Here is a 6,600-nt window from a genome sequence, read left to right on the forward strand (position 1 = left end):
GGGCATCCGTACATCCCTGCACACGGCTGACTGCAGCAGAGATCCCACTGGAGGCTCAGGACATGAGATGGCATGTGGAGAACCTCCTGACTGATGAAGGCTTTTAAAAGCTCAAACATGGTCATTAGCTGCATCCTTACAAAAGGACAAACATCATTCCAGCTGCTTTGAAGAAAGCTGGGTTACGATATTCTGATAGATCAAAGCAGCAGTTTAAAACTAGTTATAATTAATAATCTTGACAGCCTTCGAAATGGCTGCCATTTTGTCTTCACCAAGCTGAAAGAGAACTGTTCAATATTGCCATTTTTATTTGCCCCTGCCACTTTCTCTCTCAATATATGATAAAATTTTGTTAAAAACTGCTATGATTTCTCAGTAATCTGAGAGGATAACCACAGCTGCAGTTTTGAGGTTACCGGCAAGTCCTGCTACTGGCAACCTTCCGTCAGTCTTGTTAAGAAAGTTGCCACAATTTTACCACAAATAGTAAGTCTGTGGCATGCTGCAGAACTTGCGTACCACTGCCATGAGCTTAACAAAGTGATCATTCCTGTTAACAGTCACTCTCTAAAACTGCTTGAAAACTGGGCTTCAGCCAAGCCAATCTGGTTTACATTATGCAAAGTATTTTAGTATGAAACCTTTTAATAGAAATCATCACTAGAGTCACTTTGAGATTATACCTCCTATCTGCAAGACTTGAAAAATTGATTGTAATATTTGCTTTTTGGATTATCTGTACTGCTTTATACACACACACAGAGAGAGAGAGAGAGGGAGAGAGGGAGAGAAAAAAGTCATTGAAAGCATGTTTAGCCAAAACTTAAGTACAAGTTATTTTGTAAACATTATTAAAGTGCATGTTCAGCAAATCCATTTGGCTGCATTAGCTCATACATTCATGCATCTTCTGAGTCCTGAAGCTGTGTTGCTAATAGTACAGAGGAAGGCCTATACAAAAGTGTGTTTGTGTTGCCTTTTAATTTCATAGGTTATAGAGATCTTATATACAAAGTCAACTACAAAAAATCTAAATCTATTAATACGTGGTGATGAGTATTAATTAGGTAAAACAACCTGGTTAAGGATTTTAAATGAAATCTGCTGAAAACTTCATCTAAATTGATTAATTTGTACAAAGTTTCAGTTTTTGATATCTTTGCTGAACACCACTGAAACACTGAATCATCATGGTTTTCATTGCATTATTTATTTTCTTATATCCGCAAAAGTATAAAATTAATTCTCCAAGAGAAATGACAATTTTATCAATGATTTTAAGCTGGGGTGTTCTTCCTGTGTTCTACAAGTATCCAACTTTCATTTGAGTTGCCTTTTGAAAAAGACATCAAACATCAAAAAGTCTTCTGTAGAAAGCTAAATAATTCATATTTGTTACCAGAGCTGTTTTTGCAATAAGTCCAGTCATTTGGCATGTAGTTTCTCAGATGCATGTGCAATCAAGCGTGTCATTGCATGTACATTTTGCTTATAATCAAATTTTTCAATAGTTCTTGTTGTACAAGTTAGCCATGCCTCATCTTGTTTTATGAGTTAGCATATCTCTGAGAAGTCTGGACAATTTAAACACTGAAGGACTGTAGTTCTGATCGAAGAAAACATTGTGGCTGGTCATATAGGAAAAGTCCTTCTTAAAAGACTACAGATTTTTATATTTTTTTAATAGCAAAACATTCACCTATTCAGCAGATTTTAATATTTTTTTTCCAGAAGAACTTGAAAGTATATCAAATTGACCAGTCATTAAATGCTGACATTATATTGCAGCTGCCTTCTCTCATGATTATATCATTCTCTCCATTACTGAAAAGAATTTAGCACAACCATCCATTTTATAGTGTTTTCTTTACTAAAAAGTAATATGTTTGACTGATAAAAATGGAACCAGTCTGTTCTTCAGGGTGAAAAACAATTTCCAAACCTCTGCTATTTTAAAGGCTGGCACAATGGTAAATCTACAAATCCCAACTAATTTCACTGGTGTTGGATGTCCTTGAAACAAAACAGATGCTGGAGCTCTTTTTATGTACTGCTCAGTGTGAATTTTTGGATTCTGGAAACCAATTAAAAGGGACAGGAAAATTATTGGGAGCTTTCACTTATATCACCTTTTAGTCTTTAACTATGTTAGACTGTTCAATCTTGAATTGATATAGTGCCCAGAAAGACCCTCACTATTCATTCCATTCCTTCTGACAGTGGAATTCTAAAAAAAAACAGAAGTGCTGTAAATAAATGGACAAACATTGAGCTGAAAAACATGCAAGCATTCCCTTCCAAAATCTTTAGCTTAGGAGTCATCTCAATTTTTTTCAAATTATTTATGCGAGTAACATGCATGTTTGATCACATGACATCCAGCTTGGACACTACGATAAAAGAGATTACTTTCATAAATATTAAGAATAAATTAACTGATCTAGGTAATGAAAGTCTTGACTATCAGTAAAATGTCTCCTCAGAATGGTTCATCTTCAGAAGAATTTATTTCTTCCTGACCCGAGAGCAAGTTAAATTTGACACACAGCCCAAGAGTGTTTAGACTACATGTAGTCTTAATTAATGTTAGGACATTCTTTTAGCAGTCTGTGACCATGACGATGGCTTAAAAATTCCTCTGATTACATTTTTGATACAGAATTAGGTGCCACATTACTAATTCTGTGGCACTTATTGTTCACTTTCAGACAGAGGCTGAGGTACCCTCTTGTCTATGGGTTTGAGTCCATCCCATGCCATAAAAAAAAAAAATCATCTTAAAACACTACAAATGAACATGGATTTGGATGGCTTTCTGTACCCAAAGAGCATGGAAAAGTTTTGACCATATTAATGAGTTAGGAGTTTTTCCCACTATGTTTATAAACAGAAACAAAACTTTTTGGTGGACTTACAGCATAATTCAATTGCCCTTCAAAAAGTGAACAAGTTTTGAATGTTTTGTTTATGTTTCTATAGACAAGGTGTAATGGTTCTGCTGAGACACATTACATTCCTGGCTCCCAGTAAAATATTTAATCCTTGCCTTCTTTCTCTTTTCTAGTTTTGAGCCTTCTTTGCACATACAATATTGCACCTATTTATAATCAAGTTGATTTTTTAAAAAGTATGTCTTTCAGCAGATCTGCCTTTTGCTCTCTCTCTAAATTACCCTGTTCATGTGGTCTCCTAATCAGACTGCTGTAGCTGTGTGTGAATTCCTTCTTTTTTTCAGAACAATCCAGTATATATATTGTTATGATGAAATTTTAAAAACAACACAATGTAGCATTAAATTACAAAGACAAGCATTTATGCAACCATTCAATGTCCATGGCAGAAAATTATAGTCTGCAGTCATACTCCTCCAGAAAATATTTCCTTCTTGAAATGCTTTGGCTATTTTTTTGGCATGAAAGAATTGACTGTTGTTTCCTAACATACCAGCATGAATGAAATTCATCGCAATGCAATCAGCACAACACTTGCTCTAACTTAATCTGAACAAGTCAACTTTGCAAGGACTTCAGGTAGATTTTGTCATGATTCATAAGTGAAACAGAGTAGTCCCTTCAACCTTGAGTCCCTGCTCTATATCTTACTGCCCTTCTGTAAGGTGGTTTCTGTTTCTCCAGTCCTACACTGAAATATATTTTGTCTTACAGACTCAGGAGCTTGACTCAACATATCACATTGCATATGATCTCCTAACCAGATTCAATAATCAACCCAAAGAGAAATAATGTAATAAATGCCAAACGAGACAAACCTTCTTCTGATTATTCACTCTTCTTTCACTTTGTTGAACTCAGAATAATAATTTGCAATTCTTTTAATAAAGGAATTTCTCTGCACATAATAGCTAAGCACTTCTTCATATATCTAACTATTCACTCTAAGTTTAACTTAGAATTTTTTAAAGAATTTTTTCCAAGGCAACCTGAGCCTTTTATTCTAATTGACATCATCATTAGGATATTTTACCATCTAATCAAAACATAAACTGTAGAAAAGTTAGACAGAAAGAGATCACAGAAAAGACACTGGGGATCACAGGTAGAAAACAATGGGCAAAGTCTGAAAACTAGTCTCTGATGAGTTCTCATACGCCAGGGTTTACTCTGTGAAATGGTTCTGCAGTTTATCTCAGCTGCTGCTTCAGTCAATGTATTCGTACTGTCCAAGAGTAACTTCACAAGATTGGCTGACACCAGGCATTTAAGCAGCTATTAAAATCTTGCTTAAGACCAGAGACAGAGAAGTGCTTCATCATATGGGCCTATATGAGCAAGATAAAACCATTCAAGAGACTGTTTCCATTTCCATATTTCCATTTCAAGCCTTCCTTGTTGATATACACCTGTAACGTCTATGCAGATTCTGTTTATGTTCATGAAATACTGCACAAAGTGAATCTACAAACAGATTTCCTAAGTGCCCTTTTAGCTTCATCTGGTTAGGAAGCCCAGAGTGTCACAGGGCCATATTCACCCCTGAAGCATCCAGATGAGGTTGAAATTCAGTCTCTGAATTTGCCATATTTCAAGTGGTTTTGTGCTAATTACTGCACCTCCTGTAATTTAAGTTGTTTTTTAACTTCATTAGGAAGAAATCCAGAGTAAACTCTTTCCCCTGTTACTATCAGCAGAAGCTGTTGATGAAATATGCTCAGTCACAGTGAACCAGCCAGAATGAACAGACTGTGGTTTCCTGTTCCAAGGAAGGAAACAATTGTTTTTTCTCTGAAGTACATAAAAGAGGCTGCTTTTTTGTAGGTAAACATAAGAAAAAGTGTGTAAGACACGCACTTCCTTTTGCAGCCAGCTCAGTTCAAAAAGACCAAGATTATTATGCATGTATCTGAAATGAATTCAGGATCAAGTAACTCAACATGTAAATCCAACTGCTGATAAACTGTAGTTCTTGAAATACACTCTATGTCTCTACTTTAAGCTGGGGAAATATTACCTGGCAGAAGTTCAAATTCTGATGACACAAACAACTGAGAAGACAAGAATAATTAATTCTTCTATGTCTGTTTTAGTTGATAGCTAAGAAAACTTTAAATATGTTGCATCTTCAAAAAAATAAATTACTTTCTGATTAAAATTAAAAATACAGCCAATTATGCATTAAAAATGAAAAGTGGCTATATTTCTAGTGCTGCTTTTTTTTCATTAGATGGGTTAAGGTGTATACTGAAAAGCTTTTTTTAAAAGCCCAGGAATTATCATTTCATGGCCTGATCTAGGTAGTCAGCCTTAAAGATATTTCCTACAAATGGCATGTTGCATGTCCTCAATACCCAGATTTGACGGATTGAAGAATAAAACCTCATGGTTCAGTTGCTTTAAATGTTCTGCATTGTCATAACTGATGATTGACAACAGCCACTGAATCTGTGGCGGAGTGTTCCAACTTTGGATGCACATCCACTGAACTGCAGGTACTTAGAAAGGAGTTTTCTCATTTGCATTTTTACAACTTTGAAAAAATAAACCACACACAAAAAAAAAAAAAAAATCTATGCTTTCAGCTTTCAACACCCACCTTTAATTTAGCTTGCTTAATATTGCTGACGATTTCTCATCTTGCCTTAAATGTTCAGCATCACCTGAAAAAATAATGTGCTTGGACTAAACCCCCTGCAGGCTGCATCATGCTTAGGGAAAAAGGTCACAAAATTAATCTGCACCTGATTTCAGGGTGTTACATATAAAATTTGAGCTTTCTTACATTTTGAGGAACCAGAGACAGCTTTGGGTAACTGGTTTCATGCCTGGAAGTGAAATTGCTTTTGACTTTTCACAATCTGTTTTATATATTTTATATATATTTTTATATATATTTAATTTTCTCATTTGCCTGTAATTTGAAAAAACACGTAACTTTTACAGCCATTGATGTGATGTGACAGTAGGTGAAGCAGAGAGATAGAAGCAGTACAGAGTCTCATCAGGTCTATTTTTTAAAGTGTCTTGTCCTGCCCTCTTGCTATCATGTGGATTTTACTCAATAGCCTGTGAATGGTATTTTAGCTTTCCTGTACATACTTTTTTTGGCTTACATACTAAAAAGCAAACCACTCTACCCTCACTTGTTTTTATAATTCCCTTTACTCATATTACTCCTTTATGATGATCAGGAGCCACAGAGGACCTTGAGCTCTTGTGAAACTCTGTAAGTAAGCCTCTTGGTACAGCAGTATCCCATAGGTCAAGCTTCCCTAAGCACAGTCCCCATCTGAGTCAAGAAAGCTGTGGCCACTGAGTTCAGTGGGAGTAGGATGAGACCTTAATGGTTCACCAGATACCAAGCTGCTCACCTGCCCCGGTGCTGGTAGGACAGCAGGAGCTCCTATGACACGGTGGTGTAGGGGACCTCAGTTTCATACAGCTTTGCAATGTCAGCCCCACCAGAGAGCCTGATAATCCACAAATTATACTCTTGGCTCTTTGCACTGTTGCCTGGTAATGAAAGCAGAGAAAAGATTCCAGCAGTGAGCCATCACCCTTCAGTCCTGTCCTTAAGGGAAAACACACGTATGAAGAGAGGCACACAATTATGCATGTGCACACATATGACTCCCCATATATC

The sequence above is a fragment of the Lonchura striata genome, chromosome 3 (assembly GCF_046129695.1).
Source record: "Lonchura striata isolate bLonStr1 chromosome 3, bLonStr1.mat, whole genome shotgun sequence".
Classification (NCBI taxonomy): Eukaryota; Metazoa; Chordata; class Aves; order Passeriformes; family Estrildidae; genus Lonchura; species Lonchura striata.